The 26,566-nt window shown below is 39.5% G+C and overlaps 1 protein-coding gene across 1 annotated transcript in view; it reads right to left on the bottom strand.

Annotated features, from left to right (window-relative positions):
- LOC108518805 (formin-1-like) overlaps positions 1-26,566 on the bottom strand; it is a 297,109-nt gene that overhangs the window by 20,453 nt on the left and 250,090 nt on the right. Inside the window, exon 10 of the mRNA XM_017857448.1 lies at positions 4,878-4,965. The gene's annotated coding sequence lies outside the window, so the exon portion shown is untranslated. The remainder of the gene's footprint in view (positions 1-4,877; positions 4,966-26,566) is intronic.

The following is a 26,566-nucleotide window of genomic DNA, read 5'->3' as shown; positions in this document are numbered from 1 at the left end:
CCCGGGTAGCTGGGACTACAGGCGCCCACCACCTCGCCCGGCTAGTTTTTTGTATTTTTAGTAGAGACGTGGTTTCACCGTGTGAGCCAGGACGGTCTCGATCTCCTGACCTCGTGATCCGCCCGTCTCGGCCTCCCAAAGTGCTGGGATTACAGGCTTGAGCCACCGCGCCCGGCCGTGATAGATATTGTTGCATTCAAAATCAGATCACAACAAGGCCCTTCTTAGGTTTCCTGTCCCCATTATTGATGCAATATAAACATTTCTTGTGATGCTATTCAGGGATCTTCCTGGTCTGGATGCTGCTTGTGTTTCTAGCCTTCTATTCTAAAACAACCCACATTCATATATACAATCTATATACCCCAGCTGTGTCTCTCTCTCTTTTTTTTTTTTTCTTTTTTGAGATGGAGTCCTGCTCTGTCGCCCAGGCTGGAGTACAGTGGCATGATCTTGGCAACCTCCACCTCCCAGGCTCAAGCAATTCTCCCACCTCAGCCTCCCAAGGAGCTGGGATTACAGGCTCGCGCCACCATGCCTGGCTAATTTTTGTATTTTGTAGAGATGGGGTTTCGCCATGTTGGCCAGACTGGTCTCGAACTCCTGCTCTCAAGCAATTCACCCGCCTTGGCCTCCCGAAGTCAGGGATTACATACGTCTCTTTTTCACAGGTGGTGTTTCATGCTCTTTCCTCAACTGGAAAAGCCCCATCTCTGTGTGATGACCACTATTTCATCCTCTCAGACTTAATCTTAACTTTTACAGGAGAGTCAAGATACTGCTTTGTTGCTTCATAGCCAATTCTACTGTGATGCTGGGCTGCTTTACACTTCTCCCACCGTCCTGGGTGTGTCTGAGGGTGTCAGAGTCTGATCTTATGTGTTGTTGTAGTCATGACACCTGATACGGAGCTGGCACTCAATACAGTTTTATGGAAGGAAAGAAGGCAGGCAAGCAGGCAGTTTTGTCCAAATGCACTGGAATGGAATACACAGCATTCTGATCCCATCTAGTTTAAGTCCGTATTTTTAAAAAATTGAATTAAATTCAATGAACACTTGAATATACGACTTTTATGTGTGACACATTAGCCCAGTTGTTTGCAAACAATGCTTAATCATCACAGAAATTCCTGGCAAAGAAATGCATAAAGGAACGAACACTAGCCCTGCTCCTTGCTACCTGTCAGATGTTAAGACGTAGGGCACCAAAACTCCTCTTCCTGAATGGAGAGTGTAGGCTGTGCTAGGGAGAGCACGCAGAAGTGCTCCTCTTACAAAAGAAGAAAAGAAGATTGCTCTTAAAGAGCCAAACCAGTAAAAGCCAGATGATCTATTTGTGGGAGATAATTGTAGACTGAAACACACAAAACTGTTATCAAGGTGACAAAGCTGTAATCTCAGAAAAATTGAAATGTCATTGCCATTTAGAACCTTGGAATGCCTGAAGCAATCCAGAATGCCTGTAAGTACTTCTATTCCTATCAACTGAGTAGTACACATTTTTCTGAGAATCATGTACTGTATTTTGTTTCTAAATCTGTTAATGCCTGTTTCTTTGCATTCAAGAAAGTATTTACTGTGTGCTTACCATGCATATGCTGAAATAGTGATGAAAATGACATTTTAATGGGGAAAATGGCAGGTAGAGACAAATGATGTGGAGAAAATGATGAACAAATGTGACTCAATTTTTTTTGGTCGTAAGAAATACTCTCCTCTAAGTGAATATACTGGCTTTCTGGTTTATACATCAGCTTCTTGTGAGTTTGGAAAGCACGAGTTAAGGCCTCTGGGCTTTGTGCATGGCTAAAGATGAATATACGACCACAGGGCTGAAGAACACTCTCTGAACTGTGGTCATTCACCAGGGCTGATCTGCTGTGAGACCTTGCCTGGCGGCCAGCTGGCCTCCTCCAATCACATCTCACCATAGCCCCTCTCACATTAAAATAAACCTTTAAGGCCAACATCAGCACAGGGAGTCCTTTCACCAGGGTGACAACACAAGGCCAAGTACATTCCACACACACATTCAGAATGAAATATAACTGATACAGCCTGGGCTCCTAATGACCTTCAGATGCCAGTGTCAGTCAGTGACTCCAAAAGAAAACTAACCTCCAGTTATAGCACCATATTCATCTGGAATGCATTACTAAACGAAGAGATGGAATGGAGATGATATTTTAGAACTCAGAAGTCAACTTTGTGGTAGATCACAGAGGTGCTTGAGGAAGGAAAAAGAACAATAAGTTCCCACAAGGCCTAGCAGTCTGTGATGCTACAGTCAACATTTCTGATGCTGAAATGAAAGTTCACTTATGCTTCGCAGAAGCATGTTCTTATCTAGAGTATAGCATTGGAAAAGGTCTGGATCCACAAATATCTTTTTCAACTCCCAACAAACATTCAATCTAATCAAGCTAGAATGCCATGGGAAAGTTCATAGTCCTGAGCTGGTAACTGGACTATCACATGACTGGAATGACTTCTATCCATGTGGAAATCTGACACACTGCAGCAGGACATGCTTAAAACAAATGGAATATAGTCTAAGGTTATACGGACATTGTGAGAACTCACATCCATGGCATTACACATCATGGTGACGAAATCAAGCACACTTGAGTTTCACTAGGCTCATGGAGACCACTGTCAAGATAAGACCCTTTCGTGATACCTAAAGAATCCCTATCTAACTTCAATAACTGCCTCAAAAAAGTCAGTCCTTTGCCAAAAGACTATAAACTCCCCTGAAGACATTTGTTTTTGTTTTTCCTTTTTTTCCCCTCGCTCTAACATCATATTCTTCTGATGTGAATTTATCAGAAACTCAATTCTTCTGGAAGATCTCACTTTAGATTCTTCTAAAGTCCCTGAAAAATCCCATTCTCATTTCAGTGACAGGCCTTTTTAGCCACCCTCTGCCAAACTCACTTTATCTGAGGTTTAATATTCACACTTACGTATTCAGCTCTGTTAACAAACTTAAATATTAAATAGCTTATTTGAATGCTCTGTGACTATCATTTAAGATGTTTTAGTTTTTTGTGGAATTTTTAGTTTTTACAATGTAGTAAAATTTTAAGTCCCTAACAAAGCTCCCTTGAATGGAAAAGTAGCAGGTGATGTGAAAGTAACTTCAGTGTCTTGTAGGTCAGGACCTGTGGGTATTCTGCTGAGTAGCAAAGTCAAACGACTAAACAACATGAACTGAAACCTAAAGGGCAGTGTGGTTTCAGATGTTTTCACTGTGAAACCCATACTAAATTCTACTGAAACTGTCTAAGAGATTGTATTATCATTCAGAAAATATAAGTGAAATGTCAATATAAAGATTTACATTTGCCGGGCGTGGTGGCTCACGCCTGTAATCCCGACACTTTGGGAGGCCGAGGCGGGTGGATCACCTGAAGTCAGGAGTTCGAGACCAGCCTGACCAACATGGAGAAACTCCGTCTCTACTTAAACAATTAGCTGTACATTGTGGCGCACATCTGTAATCCCAGCTACTTGGGAGGCTGGGGCAGGAGAATTGTTTGAACCCGGGAGGCGAAGGTTGTGGTGAGCTGAGATCACGCCACTGCACTCCAGCCTGGACAACAAGAGCGAAACTCCATATAAAAAAAAACTTCCCCCTACCCCCCAAAAAAACCCAAAAGATTTACATCTAATTAATTACTGAGAAGAGTGTTGTTTTCATGCGAGACACAGATTTTGAAAAGGTATGATGTGTTCTGGTCTACTTTTCTAGATACCAATAAAAATACATACACACAAAATCTCTTCTCTTTAAATGTCTTTTATCTAAAAATTGAGCCAAAGATAATCAAATAGAAATAACAACACTTTGAAACGAAAGCATTAAGAAACAATGATTTAACCAAATGAAGGGAAGTGTTTCTCCCTAGAAGTATTCCAGCTAATAAAGAAGAAGTGATGGAATTAGTACATCATTTTTTGGAAAACTTCTAATGAAATAATGAATCTGGGCAAAGATTGTAAGTGCTCACTAACATCACAGGTAACTAAATATTATGTACTTCTTGATAGAAAACGTAATAGCATCTATGATGCATTCTTCCACTCAGATTAAGTCTCTAGATCAGACGGTTTACAGAAAACAGGGGACAGGGGAACATGATAAATAAAAACATAGCAACATGATCAGCAAAATGTAAAATGTGGGAAAGTCTGTAAGAGGAGTGACCTGGTTTCTTCAACAAATAAATTACAAAGGGGAAAAAATGGAGGGTAGAAACTTCTGGATTAAAACAAACTTGAGAGACACATCAAAGGCAACGCATGGAATTTGTTTGGATCCTCATTTAAACTAACTATAAATGAATGGATGAATTAATGAGTATACAAACAACAGGGAAATTAGAACTACCTATGTGATGATACTGAGAAACTGTGATTAATGTTTTTAAAGGAAGGATAATGGCACTGGATGGAGTATTGTTTGGAAAAGTACCCTTGGGCCAGGCGCAGTGGCTCACGCCTGTAATCTCAGCACTTTGGGAGGCCAAGGTGGGCAGATTGCTTGAGCCCAAGAGTTTGCGACCAGCCTGGGCAACATGGCAAAACCCCATCTGTAAAACAAATAATAAAGTATCCTTATCTTTTAGCAACAGTGCTAACATTTTTAACAGATGACTTATAAAGCATCTGAAATTTGCTTCATAATAACCTATCTGGTGAGAGGAGAGTGTTTGCAGATAAAACAAGAGTGACTTGATGGTTCTGCAGCTGACTATTGGGTGTATGGGATTCATTAGGGCCTTCTAATTTTGTATGTGTTTGACATTCTTCAGAATGAAATGATCTTTAAAAAATGGAAAAAGTAAAACAAAAGTGATAGAAAAGACTTACCCTGTTGGATATCCTTCATTTCTAAATGTAAACTAGATATCAAGATTCCCACAGTTTGAGATCGTTTTCCATCCAATAATTTGATGATCTAAAATTAGAAAGAAAAAAAAAAAGAAGACAAGCTCAAATGACCACACAGTCTTTCCGAAGGCACACCAAAGACATTAAGATTTTTTAGATACACTGATTGATGAAATAGACTGGTGCTGCATGCCCTTCTCTTTAAATAATACTTAACCGGAAAGTAACTTATCTACAATTACAGACATCTTACACAATGGAAGACATTTTACAAAATAAACACACAAAATTCCATCAGCCTAATACAAACACTAAATCTTTATATCTTACTCTGATCATTTTACTCAAGTACTAAGTTATACCAGCATCAAGATGTATACCATGTCCTATCCAACTTTTTCACTTATCATTGGAATATTTTCATGTTGCTACTGGTGAAAACACTTCATAGCCTCCAATCTTTTTAGTAATGTCATCTTCTGAGTGATTGAGGGGAAAAAGCATGAACATCTGAGTCAGTCACCAGCCAGATGGCCTTGGTAAAGTGACACCCTCTATGAAATGATTTCCTCATCATGAAGGACTGACTGTATTTAGTCTATACTTTTATTTTGAGACAAGGTCTAGCTCTGTTACCTAGACTGGAGTGCAGTGGCATGATCAGAGTTTGCCTTAGCCTTGACCTCCTGGGTTTAAGTGATCCTCCTGTCTCAGCCTTCAGAGTAGCTGGGATCACAGGCAGGCACCACCACACTCAGCTCATTATTAAATTTTTTTTATAGAGACAGGGTCTCTATAAAAACTTTGTTGCCCAGGCTGATCTGATCCCAAACCCTAAAGTCGAATGATTCTTCCATTTCAGCCTTCCAAACTGCTGCGGTTACAGACATTAGTCATTGCACCTGGCCTATACATTTATTTTAGAAATTAAATGACTATATGCAAAGCACCTAATATAGTTCTTGACATATATTTAAAGTTTTTTCTGTTTCAGAGAGGTTACTTCCCATTTGTTATTATTAATATAAACAATATAACACCTTGCACACAAAGCTATAATTTTAAATTAATTAATTTTTGAGATAGTATCCAGCACAGTCACACACAGACTGGAGTACAGTGATGCAATCACAGCTCACTGTAATTCTGAACTCCTGGGCTCAAGTGATCCTTGTGCTCTAGCCTCATGAACAGCAAAGACTAGATAGGTGCAGGCCACCATGCTAGGCTAATTTTTATTTTTTTGATGTTTTACAGAGGTGAGGTCTCACTATACTGCCAATGCTGCTCTCAAACTCCTGGGCCCAAGCCATCCACCCACCTTGGTCTCCCAAAGTATTGGGATTACAAGTGTGAGCCACCACACTTGGCCTTAAAATTATTTTTTATAATAATATGTATTTTTACAACCTTCATAGACACTCCACATACCTCACTGCCAGTTATTTCAACCTTTACGAATATTCCATGGAGAAGTCTACACAGTTTTGTGTTTCTCCACAACTAGTAAACTAAATCAGCTCCCTAACAACTTATCACGCAGCTGCCACTAAGGGAAAAAAACTCTTTTCTCTCATGTGGCAGGGCTACCAAAATAAGAGAGAAGCACCCACAAAACACAAATCTTACAAATGTTTTTAATGTGCTTTGCTGGTTAAAATACAAACTAGGCTGAACAGCTGTGCTTTCCTTCCCACCTAGGTACTTACAGAATTGCCAAACTACTGTGAAGACACAAGACTAAACAGTAACAAACATCTACACTTGTATTATTACTGTAATAGCTGAGTTGCTTGCTGGTTGAAAAATAAGGGATAACAACAGTTTATTCCAATAAAGATGATCTAACTGCCTAATTGTCTAACTACCTATTGATTGATCGATCTTGAATCAATTATTGCCAGACACTTTTTTCCTTTACCTGTTCAGAACGGCTACTTTCATATAACGATTAGACCTAAAATATAGTAAATACTAATCAAAATGTAAGGGGAAAATCTCATTTTCAGCCAATATTTTAAGCATTTCAACATTCGCCTTAGAGAGAAAGATTCTTGGGGCATAGAGAATTTTAGGAGTTCTAAAGAGAAATAGAGAGGGTATTCAGTATTTTTAAATATGAAAACAAAAGCAAAAAAAAAAAAAGGCAATTAAGCATACAAAATATCTTCCTTAAAATGCAATTTCTGGCTTTTCTTAGAGAACCCACATTTAAAGTCAAATTATTTTTTCATCCGATAAAAAAATTAAGAAAAGTCAATTTAGTTTTAAGTAACTATTCAGCCATGCACCCATTCAAAAAATATTTACTGTGCATGTTACGTTGTATTGCTTTGTATTCTGGGGATATGGAGGCGACTGAGACAGATCAAGTCCTAAGAAGTTTGCTGTAAAGAGTCAAAAAGGCAAATAAAAGCATCACCTAAACTAACTGGAGTGCAAATTCAAAAAGAGAAACGTTTTGCGAATTGACTAGATTGATTCTTAAGTGTCCAGGATGGTGACTGATCCAACCACAACCATGGCATACACATCAATGACAAGGACACAGGAACAGGATCAAATTCACGACAAGATCACAGCTGGGTTGAAAAACTTTCTTCAAATGAACACGCACCAAGCTATCCAGTTAGGGCTCCGAAAACTACGAGTAATATTCCGCCTACAAGCATAATGTACAAATGCACGTTTCTCTGTTAGCTAATTAAAAGCAAGCAGGAGAGATCATGAGAGAGTAAAAGAGCAAGAAAGAGATTGATTCTGTCTGTCCCTGAGTGAAATGAGGTAAATCTACCCCCCACCCCATTATACAATCAGGCTGAACAGTGGAAAGGATGTTACCACCATAAGCCATGCTTGGAATTCTGTCGAATGACTCGGCACAACCAGGTATTTGGTGAGTGTTACCTTTACTGGGACTAATGTCTTAAGAGGTTTTTGTTTGTTTGGAAATCTGATGCTGATTTCCTAAAAAAAGGCTGGGGGACAACTAATCAGTGGTGAAGTTGGAGCATCTGTATCCTCTTACCTACCTGTACCAAATTCTCTGTCTACTTTTGGGTAGATTTTGAAAAATATCCTTCTATGTTTATGTTCCATGTAGCCACTCTTGTGAAAAACCACCAGGTTTCTCAAAACCAACTAAAATGGTAAGGACACAATGGGCACAGAATGATATGTCCTAAATCCTCTCAGTCTCTCTCTCTTTTTTCTTCCATGGCTTTGAAGTTTTAACACCAATTTCTTTTATTTTTATGGAAACTGCACACCACGAAATGTACCCTATCAACAAAACTTCAAGCACAATGTTGTACAGCAGATTTCTAGAACTTTTTCACCTTGTATAACTGAAATTTTATACCCACAGAATAGCAAATTTCCAATTCGCCATTGTTCCAGCCCCTGGGAACCATCATTCTACTTTCTGTTCCTTTGAGTTTGACCACCATGGATACTGCATATAAGTGGAATCACGCAGCATTTATCTTTTTGTGACTAGATTATTTTCACTTAGCATAATGTCCTTAGGTCAATTTATATTGTAGCAAATGGCAAGATTTCCTTTTGTGTGTGTGTGTGGTCAAGTAATATTCCATTGTATGTACATACCACATTTTCTTTATCCATTCACCCATCAATGGACATTTAGATTGTCTCCATCTCTTTGCTATTGTGAATAATGCTGCAACAAACATGGGAATAGCTTTTCAATACACTGACTTCAATTCTTTTCGATAAATATCCAGAAGAAAGATTAATGGATCACATGGTAGTTCTATTTAAAAAAATTTTTTTTTTTTTTTGAGATGGAGTCTCGCTCTGTCATCCAGGTTGGAGTGCAGTGGCTCGATCTCGGCTCACTGCAAGCTCCGCCTCCCAGGTTCATGCCATTCTCCTGCCTCAGCCTTCTGAGTAGCTGGGACTACAGGTGCCCGCCACCAGGCCCGGCTAATTTTTTGTAGTTTTAGTAGAGACAGGGTTTCACTGTGTTAGCCAGGATGGTCTTGATCTCCTGACCTCATGATCTGTCCGCCTTGGCCTCCCAAAGCGCTGGGATTACAGGCGTGAGTCACTGCACCTGGTCTATTTTTAAATTTTTGAAGAACTTCATACTGTTTTCCATAGTGACTACACCATTTTACATTTCCACCAACAGTGCACAAAGGTTCCAATTTGTCCACATCCTCAACAACACTTGTTTTTCGGTTTGACAGTGGCCATTCTGACAGGCGTGAGGGGTTATCTCATTGTGATTTTGATTTGCATTTCCCTGGTGATTAGTGATGTTCAGTATCTTTTTCTATACCTGTTGGTCATTTGTATACCTTCTTTGGAGAAATGTCTGGGTAAGTCTCTAGTGCATTTTTATCAGATAAATGGTTTGCAAATATTTTCTCCCATTCTGTAAGTTGCCTTTTCACTCTGCTGATTGTTTCCTTTGCTGAGCAGAAGCTTTTTCATTTGACATAGTCCCCTTTGTGCATCTGTTATTTTTTCTTTCTTTCTTTCTTTTTTTTTTGATCTGTGCTTTTTATGTTATATCCAGGAAATAATTGCCAAAATCAATTTTATAGGGTTTTCTCTATTTTTTTTTTAAAGTTTCATAGTTTCAAGTCTCACATTTAAGTTTCTAATCTGAGTTGATTTTTACATATGTTCCAAGATAAGGATCCAATTTCATTATTTTGTGTGTGGATAGCCAGTTCTCCCAGCACCATTTATTCTTTCCCCATTGTAGAGTCTTGGCACCCTTGTCAAAGAACATTTGCCTATATATGCTTGGGTTTGTTTCTGGGTTCTCTACTCTGTTCTATTGGCCTGTAATGTCTGTATATATGCCAGTACCATACTGTTTTGATTACTGCAGCTTGGCAATTTGTTTTGAATTCAGAAAGTGAGAGTCCCCTAGATTTGTTCTTTCTCATGGTTGTTTTGGTTACTCGGGGTCTTCTGTGGTTCCATACAAATTTTAGGACTGTTTTTTCCTATTTCTGCAAAGCTGCCACTGAGATTTTAAGAGGAACTGCATTGAATCTGTACATTGCTTCGGGGAATAAAGACATTCAATAATATTAATTCTTTCAATCCATAAATATGAGATGTCTTTACAGTTATTTGCGTCTTCCTAAATTTTTGTAAGCAATGTTTTGTAGTTTTCAAAACTAGTCTGTACTAGTCTTTTACTTTTTTCAGTTTATTCCTAAGTATTTCAAATTTTTGGATTTTATTTTAAACGAAATTGTTTTCTTAATTTCCCTTCCAAGTAATTAATATTTTTGTGTGTACAAGAACACAACTAATTTTGTTTGTTGATTTGGAATCCTGCAAGTTTGCTGAATGTTTTTAATAGTTCTTGACAGTTTACTTTTTGGGGGGAATCCTTAGGGTTTTCTACATTTAAGATCATATCTGTGAACATCGATAATCTTACTATTTCCAACTTTGATGCCTTTCTCTTGACTAATGGCTCTATGACTTTCAGTACTATGTTGAATAAAGCAGCATGAGTAAGCATCGTTGTCTTGTTGCTGATCTTAATGAAAATGCTTTTAGGTTTTCACCTTGAGTACAATATTAGCTTTGAGCTTTTAGTGTATGGTCTTTCTTTCTTTCTATTCCTTCTAAAGAATATTTCCTTCTTTAGGTAATTTCCCTCTAATCCCAGTCTGATGAGTTTTTATCAGAAAACAGTGTTGAGTTTTTTCAAATGCTTTTTCTGCATGTATCAAAATATTTTTATCCTTTGTTCTTTTAATGTAATATCATTAATATTCATATGTTGAACCATCCCTGCGTTCCAGAGATAACTGACACTTGGTGATGGTATATGATCCTTTTAATGTGCTATTTAATTACGTTTACTAGACCAGGCGCAGTGGCTCACGCCTGTAATCCCAGCACTTTGGGAGGCAAGGCGGGTGGATCACTTGAGGTCAGGAGTTAGAGACCAGTCTGGCCAACATGGTGAAACCCCATCTCTACTAAAAACACAAAAAATTAGCTGGGCATGGAGGGACGTGCCTGGTAGTCCCAGCTACTTGGGAGGCTGAGGCAGGAGAATCCCTTGAACCCAGGAGGCCAAGGTTGCAGTGAGCTGAGACTGTGCCACTGCACTCCAACCTGGGCAACAGAGCGAGACTCTATCTCAAAAAAAAAAAAAAAATTAAGTTCACTAGTATTTTGTTAAGAATTTTAACATCTGTATTTGTAAGAGATAATGGCCTGTAGTTTTCTTTTCTTGTAATGTCTTTGCTATCAGAGTAATGCTGTTCTCATAAAATGAATTCGGAAGGGTTACCTCTTCAATTTTTTGGAAGAGTTCGAGAAGCACTGCTTCTCTGTTAATTATTCTTTAAATGTTTGGTAGAATTCTCCACTGAAGCCATCTGGTTCTGGACTTTTCTCTGGAGGTTTTTGATTACTAATTCAATCTCCTTACTTGTTACAGGTCTGTTCACATTTTCCACTTCATCATGTCACTCCTGGTAGGTTGTACATTTCTAGGAATTGATTTCTCCTAGGTTATCCAATTTTTTGGCATGTAATTGTTCATAATAGGTTCTTACAAACCTTCTATTTATGTGGCATCAGTTGTAATGTCTTCTCTTTCATTTTTTATATACTTGTGTTTTCTCTTCTTTCCTTAGTTTAGCTAGTGATTTGTCAATTTTGTTGATCTTTTCGAAAAACCAACTCTGTTTTGTTGACTATTTTCCTATTGTTTTTCTATGCTCTATTTTGCTTATTTCTGCTGAAATCCTTATATCATTTCTTCTATTAACTTTGGGCTTAGTTTATCCTTCTTTTTCTAGTTCCATGAGGTGAAGAGTTAGGTTGTTTATTTGAAATATTTTTAAACATAGGTGTTCACCCTAAAACCTTACTCTTAGTACTGCTTTTGTTGCGTCCCATATGTCTTGGTATGTTGTACTTTTGTTTTTGTTTGTTGCAAGATATTTTCCAATTTCCCTTTGAGTTTCTTCTTTGACTCACTGGCTGTTCAAAAGTGTGCTGTTTAATTTCCCTGTATGTATAAAGTTTCCAGTTTTCCTCCTGCTATTATTTCTAGTTTCATGCCATTGTGGTCAGAAAAGATACTTGGTATAATTCCAGTTTGTAAAAATTTGTTAAGGCTTGTTTTCTGACATAACGTGTGACTTATCCTGGAGAATGTGCACTTAAGAAGAATGTGTTTCAAAACCCAATTCCTGTTGGGTGGAATGGTCTGTTTATCTCCATTATGTCCATTTAGTACACAGTATTGCTCAAGTCCTCTGTTCCTTATTGTTTATCTGTCTTGTAACATCATTTATCAAAAGTGGGTTATTGAAATTTCCCATTGTTTTGTTGCTATTTTTCCCTTTAGCTCTGTAAAAATGTGCTTCATATATTTGGCTCGTATGTGGGGTGCACATATACTTACAACTGTTATATCCTCCTGGTGAACTGACCCTTTTATCATTAAATAATGTCCTTCTTTGTCTTTTATTAGAGTTTTTGACTTAAACTCTAACTATAGCCACCCTGCAGTCTTTTGAATTGTTTTCAGTTTAGCTAAGGATGTCAGTTTTTTTTTGTTTGTTTTTTGTTTTTAATTAACTCTCAGAATATCTTTTTCCATCCCTTTTCACTTTTGGCCTATGTGTGTCTTTGAGTCTCAAATAAGACTATTATAGACAGCATATAGTTCCATTTTTTTTTTTTATCAATTTAGCAATTTTATGTCTTTGAGAAATTTTCGCTATTTGAATTTAAAGTAACTACTGAGAGTCAGGAACTTATTATAGCTAATTTGTTAATTGTTTTGTAGCTTTTGTAGTTTTGTCTTTTTCTATATTGATGACTTCTTTTGTGTTCTGTTTCTTATAGTGACTTACTTTGATTCTTTTCTCTTTTTGTTGTTGTATCTTCTACAGGCATTTTCTTTGTTGTTACCATGAGACTTACATAGAACATTTTACAGTTATAATAATCTATTTTAAGCTAATTTCAATCACATCTACAAATTCTACTCTTACTTCTCCACTCCCACACTTTATGTAACTGATATAACAAACTACACTTTTTCTATTGTGTATCCATTGACATATTTTTGTAATTACATTTATTTTTAATATCTAGCAGGTATAAATTCTATACCAGAGTTAAAAGTGATTTATCCACATCATTATAGTATACTGTATTTGTCTGTATATATACCTTTATCTATAAGCTTTGCGGTTTCATATGGTTTTGTGTTGCTATGTCACGAGCTTTCATTTCAACTTTAAAAGCCTCCTGTTATCATTTCTTGTAAGTCTAGTGGTTGTGAACACTCTACAGTTTTATCTTTTATTTATCTAGGAACATCTATTTCTCTTTTGGTTTTGAAAAACAGTTTTTCTTTTCTTTTTCTTTTTTGGAGACTGAGTCTCACTCTGTCGCCCAGGCTGGAGTGCAATAGCACAATCTTGGCTCACTGCAACCTCCACCTCCCAGGTTCAAGCGATTCTCTTGCCTCAGCCTCCCATGTAGCTGGGATTATAGGTGTCCCCTGCCATACTGGGCTAATTTTTGTATTTTTTGTACAGACGGGGTTTCACCATATTGACCAGGCTGGTCTCAAACTCCTGACCTCAGATGATCTACCTGCCCTGGCCTCCCAAAATGCTGGGATTACAGGTGTGAGCTGCTGTGTCTGGCTGAAAGACAGTTTTTCTTTTCTTTTTTTTTTGAGACAGAGTCTTGCTCTTTCGCCCAGGCTGGAGTACAATGGCATGATCTTCACACACCACAACCTCTGCCTCCTGGGTTCAAGCGATTCTCCTACCTCAGCCTCCCGAGTACCTGAGATTACAGGCACGCACCACCATGCCTGGCTAATTTTTTGTATTTTAGGGTTTCACCATGTTGGCCAGGCTGATCTCGAACTCCTGACCTTGTGACCTGCCTGCCTTAGCCTCCCAAAGTGCTGGGATTGCAGGTGTGAGCCACCACACCCAACCAAAAGAGTTTTCCTAGATACAGTATTCTTACTTGGTAATTTTCTTTCATTGCTTTGAATATATTACCCTATGTCCTTCTGGCCTGCAAGTTCATGTTGAGAAATCTTCCGACAGTCTTGCTGAGGTGCCCTTGTATGAGTTGCTTTTCTCCTCCCGCCTTCAAAATTCTCTTTTTGTCTTTAACTTCTGATAATTTGGTAACAATGTGCTCAGTGTGGTCTTCTGAGTTCTCCTAACTGGGATCCACTGGGCTTCTTGAATCTGAATGTTTCTTTCTTTCCCCAGATATTTGACCATTATTTCTTCCAATATACTTTCCTCCCTTTCTACCTTCTCCTTCTGTAATTCTCATAATGTGTATACTCATCTGCTTGATGGTGTTTCATACGTCCCTGAGACTTTCTTCCCTCTTTTTTTTTTTTTGGAGACGGAGTCTTGCTCTGTTACCCAGGCTGGAGTGCAATGGCATGATATTGGCTCACTGCAACCTCCACCTCCTGGATTCAAGCGATTCGCCTGCCTCAGCCTCCTGAGTAGCTGGGATTACAGGCATGCACCACCACACCCAGGTAATTTTTGTATTTTTAGTAGAGATAAGGTTTTGCCATGTTGGCCTTGAACTCCTGACCGCGTGATCTGCCCACCTCAGCCTCCCAAAGTGCTGGGATTACAGCTGTGAGCCACTGCACCAAGCCTCCTCTTCGTTTTTTTTCTTTTTGCTTCTCTAAATAGATCATTTCAAATGACCTCTCTTTGATTTATGTGATTCCTCCTTCTGCTTCATTAAGTCTGCTATTGAACCCCACTAGTGAGTTTTTAAATTTGGTTACTGTATTCTTTAGCTCCAATGTTTGTTTGGTTCTTTATAATATTTTCTCTGTTGATACTGTCATTCTGTTCATGTATTTTTTCCTGAGCTCACTGAGCATCTTTATGACATTTATTTTGAATTATTTGTCAAGTAATTCATATACATCTGTGTCTTTAGGATTGGTTGATTTGATTTTTTTTGTTCCATTGGTTGGTCCATGCTCCCGTTTCTTTGTGTGCTTTGCTACTTTGTGTTGGGATTTAAAAAGAAGTCACCATTCCCATTCTTTACAGACTGATTTCATACAGTGAAAGACCTTTGCCAATCAGCCCAGCTAACGTCTCTGGGGGATTCTCAACTCTTTTCTGTAGATAAATGTTCTCTGGATTTATGTATGTGAATTCTCAATTAGAGGGATTTTGCTTTTTCAGGAGCTCATAATCCCTGCTCTCTCTAGTGTCCGTCTATGGTACTGTAGGCTCTCTGGAGGTGGTGTAAGCTGTCCAGTTCATTTTTGTTCTCATCTGCCCCCAAACATCTAGAGTATATCAAGTTCCATGAACACACAGAGTCGAAGAAGGAAATGGAGAAAGGAGAAAAGAGGAGGGGGAGTGAGAGGAAGAGGAGAAGGAGGAGGAGAAAGAGAAGAAGGAAGGAAAGGAAAGAAGAAGAAGATGATGATGAAGATGAAGAAGAGAAAGAGGAGGAGGAAGCAGAGGAAGAAGAAAAAACAGTTCCTTGGACAACACTGTGAAAAGGTGAAACAACAGACACAAGCTCCACTCTTCTTTCCCCACAATCTCTGTGGGAGAAGCTGCTGAGCTGTATGGGTCTCTTGTCTACTGTACTGCAGGCCACCTAGCTTTTTGTTCTCAGCAGTCTCCAGGTATCTAGAGTATGCTGCGTCCCATCAGCACTCCAAGTCGGGCAAGACAGAAATCAGTCTCTTGGGCGGCCCTCTGAAAAGCCAGAGCATTGGATGGATGCTCCGACTTCTTCCTTCTCCAAGGAGAAGCCAGGATTTGGAGGTTTACTCTCACTTACTCTGCCCCGAGCAAGGGTGAGGGGCAATTGCAATGAATGCACACTAATTCATACCATCATCTTTCTTCTCAGTGGTTCCCAAGCTGGCATCTTTCCCTGTTAGCTCTTAGATTCAGACACAACAGAAACTGGTCTTTCAAGTACCTCCCCAAAAGTCTGAACATTAGACATAAGATCCAGTCTTTTCTGCCCCTCCTGAAGGAGAAGCCAGGAAGTAGTTTTCTCTAAATCAATGTATTGTGCCAGGGAGGCAGTCAGATGAGTGAGTGCCATGAATTTTCCTATTAGCTTCAATACAACTGGTTTCATGCTCACCTGGGGTGTAGGAGCCTCTTAACTAATTTCTGGATTTCTCACAAAGGGAACTGGTTCATGTATCATTAAACTGGCATCTCCCTGGGGCAACAAGGATCTGCTATTTTCTATTCTAGCTTGATGACATTACCTCCCCCTTTCCCACTTTTAGGTTCTGAGAGGCAAATGCCATATCATCCATGGATAGAGAGAGAAGATAAAAGTGGTTGGGTTCCACCAAAGTGTTCCCAGTCACAAGGTGGCTCATATGGCCATGTTGGTAGTGAAAGTAAGAGCAGACTGATTTGAGACTGAGTCAGGCTTCACTGAAACGGGGCTGCCTTCTCCTTCATAATTGGAGGACAGTACCCAACAAACTACAAGGAAAAGAATTAGAAATGAAGGAAGAATAACGAGAAAAAGAGTAGAAGAAACATGTCTTTTAAAAGATCTTCCTTAAGTCAAGATATGCAAAGTAACTGAAAGGAAACAAACGGAGGAAGATAACACATTGGACCCGTGAACACACAAAGAAATGGTTCAGTACAACCCAAGACTCTGGTATATACTTAGATCTTTCTGAGACTGGTTAGAAATTGGGCTAGCAGGGTGTGAGGAGACAGTGTTGGAAGTAGGAGGAAAAAGGAAACTTGAAGACTAAAAGAGAGAAAAAGTATACATTTTATTGCACGATTTTTTTTCACTAACTTTTCTTTTCATGTAGAAATACATTACTGACATCTTCCTTGTCAGCGCAGGCAGAGCCATTTCTAAAACTGATGTTTTAGAATACTCATTTAAGTATTCCCCTCCTAAAAGACAATTAGAAATCATCCAAATTTTGGCCACGCACTGTGGCTCACACCTGTAATCCCAGCACTTTGAGAGGTTGAGGTGGGTGGATCACTTGAGCCCACGAGTTCGGGACCAGCCTGGTCAACATGATGAAACCCCAACTCTACTAAAAATACAAAAAATAGGGGGGTGTGGTGGCACACACCTGTAACTGCAGCTACTCGGGAGGCTGAGGCATGAGAATTGCTTGAACCCAGGACGTGGAAGTTGCAGTGAGCCGAGATCAAGCCACTGCTCTCCAGCTTGGGTGACAGAGAGAGACTCTGAATAAATGTTCCAAATTTTGTCAATTGTTAAGAACGCTACAGTGAACAAGCATGCAGATACATCCTTAATCATGCAAGTTTGTATTTTCATAGGACTCATAGAAATCATTCAAATAAATGTGCCCATTTGAAAATTTGGTAAATATTTCAGAATTGTTTATCAGACTTACTCTGCCAAGTATTTGAGAGTGACTGTTTTTCTGTTCCCATACCCACTTTAGGTATTACCAATTTTAAAACCGTTGGCTGAAAAATAGGTGAAATGTGTTTTCATGATTTTGTTTTGCATTTGTAATGATTTTTATTAGTCACATCTTATGAATTGTCTTTATATTGTTTTTGCTATATTTTCCAATTACTAGATCTACTAGGCTGGTATAATGCAAACACACTTAAATAAGGACTTAGCTAAATAAGAGGAAAAAAGATTTACAAAGAACCTGCTGTACATAAAAGTCATTTCAAAGGGAAGAAGAGGGAACAGAACGACCTTTTACTACACCTCCACTAAGCACTGGTATTGTGTTCCTCCGCACATCAGCCAATCCAAATGGACAGTTGTGCTCTGGGGGCAGTGAGCATTGCAATATTGTAAACCTTTATTCCTTTAGTGGCCCCCTGTGGACTTCCAGAGAGATAACAATACTTCAGGCTCAAGAGTCCTATAAAGTATGTATAGCTATCTCACTGCTGGGGCATTAAAACAAGAAGCACAGCTAACCGAATTGTTATGGTAATTCATTTTTTATGTTCATTATCAAATCTTACAACCTCCTTACCCAGATATATACCCATTACTGAAGAATGTATTGTAGAGTAGTGAGGAAGAAAATATTAAGGGGAAAAAAAGACAAAGAGTGAAGAAAACTGAAGAAGAGAACAAGAAAAAGTGAGAACAAAGATGTGGAACATGACAAAATTTGTTTTTTTAATGTGTTATCAACCAATATTATTACTTTGCTTTCTGAATACTTTTTTTAGAATCCTTGTTAAGTTTCAAATAACCAGAACGCAATTTACGTTGAACCGTCTTTAACTGAAAATTTCCCTGGCTTTTCTTTTATTGGATTATATGCATTATTAGTAAGCTAACTTTTAGACAGAAAAGTGAATTTCAAAATTCCCCTTGGAAGAGAAAAACTCTATGAGGATAAACTAATACTGGGTATTTATTTTCCCAAATCCATTGACATCTCTTATACTGTGCTTGAAAGAAATCGAATTCAATGAATTACACCTTCCATATCTATGTATTTATTTACTGAACACTGTGGACTGGTGATCACAGTGATAATCTGGAAAATTTTTAGAATCATAAGTTGCCTGAAATTGTGAGATACTTAATATTCTGTTCTTTTTATGGTAGGAAATTTAATATATATATTTACATAACCACAGATTTCAAATACAAAAGTTACAAGAAACTGATTATTAACTAAAAAATCTAATTATTAAGCACCAACCCACTCTGTAAGCTTCTGTTTGATACTAGCATTCTGTGCTATTTTGACAATTTTTCAGTCATTTGGTCTAAGGAAAAGATTCCCAACAATATCACAATCTAAGTAGAAATACAAAAACTGAGAACTGTAGCCATAAACTACAACAGTCCTTCCCTCTAGTTTTCAACCTTTGCCTGCTGAGCTTCCATGAATGACCCCTTGGCCAGCTGTGGAATGGGATCAACATCACAATCTAGTAAACCAGTTTTTAAGAGAAAAGTCAGGAGATCAGCTTTCAGCCTTCTATTTCTAGGCCTGCCCTTACTTATCATTGTACCAACGCCGAAAGGCAGACAGTCCAATTCAACAGTCCTCACAATATGCAAATTCCTATGTCTACTGCAAACAAAATAAAAAGTGTGTGTGTGTGTCTGTCTGTTTACTGGAGTTCAAAGACTAGTTTAAAGAGGGCAAACATATGTAAATAACTGATACAGCAGCTATTCATAGGATCAGTAACTTAAAAGAGTTTGTAAAATATTCTTAGGTACACGATCCTTGAAAATGCCAACACTCTTATTTAAAAAGGAGGTTTGAAAAAGGTGGCTGTTTCTAGCACAATCTTTTCCAGGTAACTCAAACACATTCCCAAAAGAATGTTACATCCAGTGCCTTTTTTCTGAAACAAAATCCAAATCTCACTTTTATAAAACCTCTCCATCAAGGAGTCTTGAGAGATGACAGGCTCTGCATAACATGAACCCCAAAAGACACTGTAATTCATGGTCTGGGTGTCCAAACAGAAAGGACTCTTTCTATTCTTCATGGCCACTAGGGTAAAGGTTCCTCTGGGCATTTGGACCCAACAGCAGTAGAGGTTTTCACAAAACCATGAGGTCAGTTTATCACATTTGATTGTTAGACATGAGTGGGATTCCTGACTGTATTAGTATCCAGTTTCACCATATTAAAAGGAGTTAGTTAGACTGCCTTAGATAAATAACAAAGGAAGGGTTCCCCGAGAGCCCCTGGCTCACAGGTTAGTGCCTTACCCCTGTGTAACATAAAAAGCAGCCTGTGAAAAAAATCAAGCTGCAGTAACCAATAATACGAATGTCAAAATAATGATTTTCCAAGTTTACGTGAAGCCAGTACATAGAATTTATGCTTTAAGCTCCCAACTGGATTTTATTCCATGTAGGTTCCTGGTGGGGGAAAAGTGGCTACTCCAGGCTGTTCAGGAAAGACAGTTCAGAAAACATTTACTGGAGAGTGTAAGTCTTTGTAAAATTTTGCTTATCCAGTGTTACTCTGGTTGAATTGGATTTCGGAGTCATTTAACACTTCGCACTGAAGAAACCTACAAGTTTCATCTGATTTATCCCTCTGCCTTTGGGTTGGCCAAGAAGTCCACGTATTTAAGTACAAAACTTACTTTACAAGACTTAAAGTGCACACTTTAAGAAATTATTAAGGTTACATTTAGATAATGCACACATTTATAGCCATTTTCTCTCAAACAATAAAACAGAGTACTACTTCAGCTAATCGTAAAAACAAATTAAACTGTGCATCCCATTCCTAGTCTATGACCCCTTATCATACTCATTTTTCATTCTTCCTTGTCCTCATATGCATATTACTTGATATGTAATAATCCTCAAAGTCACTTTCTAGTATTTTTTTTTTTTTTTTTTTTTCTGAGACGGAGTCTCGCTCTGTCGCCCAGGTGGAGTGCAGTGGCCGGATCTCAGCTCACTGCAAGCTCCGCCTCCCGGGTTTACGCCATTCTCCTGCCTCAGCCTCCCGAGTAGCTGGGACTACAGGCGCCCGCCACCTCGCCCGGCTAGTTTTTTGTATTTTTTTTTTTTTTAGTAGAGATGGGGTTTCACTGTGTTAGCCAGGATGGTCTCGATCTCCTGACCTCGTGATCCGCCCGTCTCGGCCTCCCAAAGTGCTGGGATTACAGGCTTGAGCCACCACGCCCGGCCCACTTTCTAGTATTAAGAAACTTTTGGCAGTCAACTATTTTACCTGATGTTTGACTCAAATTCCTCATGCTCCCATTTTGAACAATCTTTTTCTGCTCTCAAGGGAGGTAGAAAACAGCTGGTCACCATCCCCTACACTAAGCTCCTTCAGAAACCTCAAGATCACCATTTCTTTGTTAACAAGAGATGTTTTACATCAAATTGTTAAAAATCAGTTTTTGGGGGATGTTAGCAAGCCCTCCGTTGATCTCAGTCCTATCTAGAGTCAGCTGAACTTGGCAGCACATGGTCTTCTCCTAGGAAGAATCACAGTCTGGAGGAGAATGCCATTTGTGCAGCATTCGGCTGACCTACAAGCTGACCTCGTGCAGGGGCAAATTCGCAGGTTGCGTTAAACCCTATTAGACATGCCTAGTTTAAGGCAAAGCCTTTCCAGACCCCTGCCACACGCCAGGATTAGGGCATGTCACACATGCGTACTATTACATTGCCTAAGGAAATCTCCCAATGCCTTCCAGAGGGGGAAAGGCAGGCCCACACTATCTAAACCTGTACGTTAAGCCGGTATAGACAAATTATTATTATTCCTCACGTATGTGAATTTTTTTAAAGCCTGCCTCTGTGAACAAGAATTGAGACAAAAATAGGAAGACAGATTTGTTACACTGGGAAAATCATACCCTCAACTCAGCTAGAAAAGTTCTGCCAGACAGGCTGAGAAAGAATTCTTGTCAGGTCCAGTAGGATTTTCACATCTACAGAAAATCTGCACACTGTATATCTTCAGCTTTCTGCCTGAGCTTGGCAGACAGGGCCAAAAGTAAAAATAAAAATAAATGGTTCTGAATAGACCACAAGTGCTGGAAGTCTGCTCAGCCAAGTGAGTCTGGCATAGCTACAAAATTAAGAGAAACACAGAAGCCCCTCTTCTTCCACGGAGCCTTCCCTGTCTGAAAGGAAGACGATTAATTTCTACATCTACACCTTTGCTAGACACCAAACACATTCAGACCTATACCGGATCGAGTGGATATTTTGCTCTTTGGCTTAAGTTTCACATTTGAACGTACTCAGTTCCAGTCACAGGGTTTCCATCTCCAGCACAGTCAGTTTTATCCTAGAGCCTGGTGAATAAGCACAGAGTCTGTTCAAATACAGCCACACGTGTTATCACCAGTGAATAGCTGCTGGCACTTCAGGGATGTGGAAGGGCATGTGGAAGTTGCTGCTTTGCCTGTCTGAATCAACTGTTCCAACCCACCAGAAACAAACAAACAAATGCAGAATCCATAGATATGAGTAGACATTTACTTTCATGACAATGACATACAGGTCGCGCATTCCAAATTCAAAACTCAAAAACTCCAAAATACGAAGTATTTCAAAATCCAAAACTTTTTGAGCGCTGATACAGTGCTCAAAGGAAATGCTCAGTGGGGTATTTCAGGTCTTGGATTTTCAGATTTGGAATGCTCAATTGGAAAATTTGAAATCTGAAACGTTTCTGGTCTCAAGCATTTCAGGTAAGGGATACTCGACCTGTATACCAAATATCCACATGGGGTACACGGTCAGCTATACAGAATAAGCGTGTGCATGATCTGGCCTTTCTTGGTAAGATTGAACAACAGAGTGGGGAATACACATAAATTAGGCGATCTGATTCTCTCAAGTACAATTCTAAAAAATACAACTTCTGTTTTTGTGCCATCAAACTAGTGTTATCTTTTGCTTACGCTTCACATCAATACTCACTGAATTGCACTACCTGGCCAAACTATGGACATTAAGAGACTGGTTCGTATAAAGTAGATATGCTACCAATGACAAGTTAGCTTGTCTTAGTAACAGTCATCTATTACACTTCTAAGTCATGGGCTTCCAAATAGATAAAGGTACCTTCAGAATGACTGTTACGTTTCTCTTTAAGACATTCTTGTGGAGTCGGTTGGAAGACAGGTAGAATCCTATGTTAGAGATAAAGAAATTGATTCACCTATTCAAGGGCTACAGGCTCTGATGACTGCACTGATACTAATTAGTCTGAATACCTCCAAATTATAAATATAAATTAGTATAGGGTATAAACTTTAGCTGCATTAAGAGCAGTATCTTTGTGGGATGAGAGAGAATATTAGAAGGTCTTAGGTTTAATTTTTATTCTCATTTAACTACCATCCAAATCAAAAAATCTTCTAAGTAATAGACATCTAATTGGGAAAACAGAGCAAGAGTTTCCCAATGGAAAGAAATTCCAAGAAGTGATACAAAACGATGCAAGGCGATGAGGTATGGTAGCCTATGGATATAGGCCTTATGCCTACAGGCATAGAAGAAAAAAATCATGGGGGAAGCAACTGGCACAATCCTTTTACAACTGTGGCTTTTCTGGTCCCTCCCTACCATTTCTAATATAGCAGTGACTACAGATGGGACAGGTAAGCAACGATTCCTCTCAGCCAGTGCCTGGAGGGAGTGCCTGGGGGAGGGGAAGGGCCCGGACCACAGTCATCTTGCTTTCTTCTCTCTTAAGGGAGAATGAGCGCTTCTTTGGAAATATGCAATTGTTACTTGGCAGGTGCCCAGGAGTACAAATGCTGATTCAGTTTCCTTGGTCCCCTTCTTCTTCCCTGCTCCACCCCCTGCCACTCTGGCATCACACCCAGAAGAGCTGGTTGGTTGGCTGTGTAGTGCCATATTATGAAATGTCATCCGACATGGTGCAAAAAAACTCTTGCTGCTAATGGCCAGTGTGGCCTGGTAGGCTTCTGGGGAGAAGCCTCTGTCAACTGGCCTGATAATGCCATTAAAATCAGCTTTTCCACAGCTGATAATCTGTCCCATTAAATGTTTCAAGGAAAACTAAGCTTCACTGTTTAAACTGTTAGGTCTGAATCTCTTCCATGGCCTGGTTTTTGGGGCCACATAAAATTGCCTGGATGAAGTTTACTTTAAGGATCTAGGCTCTTCACCAAGAAATGTGAAAAGGCAAATTGTCACCCTATCCTGAGTCTGAGAACATATTTGGCACCCCGTCCCCATCCTGATGAGAGAGAAAAACCCTTTTCTTATTTTTCAGGCTGATGAATTCCACTCAGAAGGCTAATGCGGAGGCCACAGCAGGTGAAGGCTATGGCAGTGTGGGGGTGTGATGGGCTGGGGTAGAGGAGGTAGGGCCGTGGGCAGGAGATTTCTGATTTTGTCTAATGTAGAAAACAAACCCCCAAACAAAATCACATGCATTTTCCCATTGATCATGGAGTCTTGGGGGAAGAAAAGACCAATAGACATTAGTGAATTCACTGCCTTGCCTTCAGACAGAACCAGAGCTACCAAAGCTTGGCCCTGCAAACAGCTTTCATTTTAGACTTCTAGACTCCAGAATTACGAGACTATTGATAAATTTTTGTTGTTTCAAGCCAACAGTTGGTGATAGTTTGTTAAGTCAGCCCTAGGAAACTAATACAAGGGCTGTTATTTTTATATTTCTGATCATCTTCTAGGTGATTATGTTGCTACTGGTCCATGCACCACATTTTGAGGGGTGAAGTGACTCTAAATAAATGTACTGTTTTGTTCCTGATCATTGGCACTTAGCACAGTGCTTATACATATACATATGTGTGTGTGTGTGTGTATGTGTGTGTATGTATGCATATTTCTATAATCCCTGATTTCCAGAGGTTTTTCCCACGTGCCCCTTTCAGAATATCAGTCTCCACGAAGTCCTTTACTAAAGCTATTGTACTCATTCAATAAATACTGGAGACAACTTTCTCACAGAAAGTCAATCCCAAGTGTACACACAGCCACGGTGCCCTCCTGAAACCTCAGGAGGAAACAAAGTTTCCATGACCTTTGGACTTCCTGTCTTGTCTATATAATTCCTCATCTAATAATACAAACTTCAACCCAGTCTCACACACGTATATCCTTGGTGGCTCCAATAGGGCTTTTTCTTTCTAACATTTAGAGTGTTAGGCCTTTGGAAAAAACACGTGCTAATAATTACTCCAAGCTGGTTAGAGATAATGGGCAACAGAAAAGTTATTATCTTCAATGTCATCATATGTCTTTGATATGATAATCATTGCATTCAAGATATCAGAAATGATGGATGGCCTTCGATTCAGAGGGTACCCATGATGCAAATTACCTGGCTCTTTCCCACTCCTGTGTAGAGGTGAAGAGCCAGCGACAGCGAGCACCCCGAGCTGCAGTGCCTCAAGCCACTGGAAGGCAAAATCTGAGACAGAACTCCAAGGGAAACAATTCTTCCTTTAAAGATACTTAGGGCACCTCACATTTTCCTTTTGCACACAACCTCTCACATAGTCTTCATCTGCCACCATTGCCATAATGTACATTATTTACAACCCAAGCCATTCCACTCTGTTAATTTTCTGGCTAACAGCTGCTGACACGTAAGTGCCACATTGCTTCTAACAGGTTCACTGAGTTCCTTCCATGAATATAAAATAAACATTCCATGGAATGTTGGTAAAAAGAGAAAGATGAAATAATGCTGTATTTTAGTACATATTTTAGAATTGCTGCAAGACTTTGTTAGGACTTGCGGTGTTATGTCCCAGCACATGCCTCCCGCAATTAGTCCTATCCTCCTTCTTACTCTCATAGCACAGCTATCATGGGAAGCAAGTGTGTATCATACTCTATCCTTCAGGCTATCAGGTCAATGGTGTTAACATAGTGACTCAAAAAGCCTACCCACTGCCATCCATGAAAAGTGAGTGTCTACACCCATCTTGACTGGAATCATGAAAATCATGAACATATGTACCCAGAGGTTCTCTTAGGTGAACCAGAGCATTACACACATGGCAGGTGATTTGCCGAGAGACGCCTAGATGTCTGACTTCTAGTCCTGTGTCCTTTCCCTTGAAATAATTATTCCAGCAAAGATGTACAACCCTAATTAGTTATATTGCAACAAGGGAATAGCCTTTAAGATGTGAAAATCAAATTCACTTGGAGTTTAAGGTGGTAAAGGCCTTTCGACGTCCTCTTCTCCTGAAAAATTAACTCCAAATTATGAGATTGATGATTTGAAAGACAAAAATCTATCTTTCATACAACTAGGAGAGCCCTCTAAGTTTTGGGGTTTTTTTTATTATTATACTTTAAGTTCTAGGGTAACATGTGCATAACGTTGCAGGTTTGTCTTAGCATATGTATATTTGTGCCATGTTGGTGTGCTGCACCCATACCTCGTCAGCACCCCATCAACTCAGCATCATTTACATCAGATGTAGCTCCCCAAAGCAATCCCTTCTCCTCCCCATGATAGGCCCCCGGTGTGTGATGTTCCCCTTCCCGAGTCCAAGTGATCTCCCATTGTTTCAGTTCCCCACCCCTATGAGTTGAATGAACATGGCGGTGTTTGGTTTTCTGTTCTTGTGATAGTTTGCTGAGAATGATGGTTTCCCAGCTGCCATCCATGTCTAACAAAGGACCACAAACCTCATCCCCCTTTTTTAGGGCTGCATAGTTATGTCCATGGTGTATATGTGGCCACATTTTTCTTAATCCCAGTAAAATAGTCAGCTGAGGACATCTGCGTTGATTCGCAAGTCTTTGCTATTGTGAATAGTAAGGGGGGGGGGGGGGGGGGGTGGGTTGGGTGCCGCAATAAACATACGTGTGCATGTGTCCCCAAATAATAGGAGCATGATTTATAATCCTTTGGGTATACACCAAAGTAGTGGGATGGCTGGGTCCAATTGGTACTTCTAGTTCTAGATCCTTGAGGAATCGACATACCTGTTTTGCCATAATGTTGAAAGCTAGTTTACAATTCCCAACACAACAGTGTAAAAGCTGGTTCCATTTCTCGCACATCCTCTCCCAGCACCTGCTGTTTCCTGACTTTTTAATGATTGCCATTCCTAACTGATGTGACGGTGGCAATCTCATTGTGGGTTTTGATTTGCCATTTCTCTGATGGGCCAGTGATGATGAGC

This window comes from Rhinopithecus bieti, unplaced genomic scaffold (assembly GCF_001698545.2).
Source record: "Rhinopithecus bieti isolate Rb0 unplaced genomic scaffold, ASM169854v2 scaffold_44948, whole genome shotgun sequence".
Classification (NCBI taxonomy): Eukaryota; Metazoa; Chordata; class Mammalia; order Primates; family Cercopithecidae; genus Rhinopithecus; species Rhinopithecus bieti.
The sequence above is the reverse complement of the archived record's forward strand: the minus strand, read 5'-3'. Positions and strand labels throughout refer to the sequence as shown.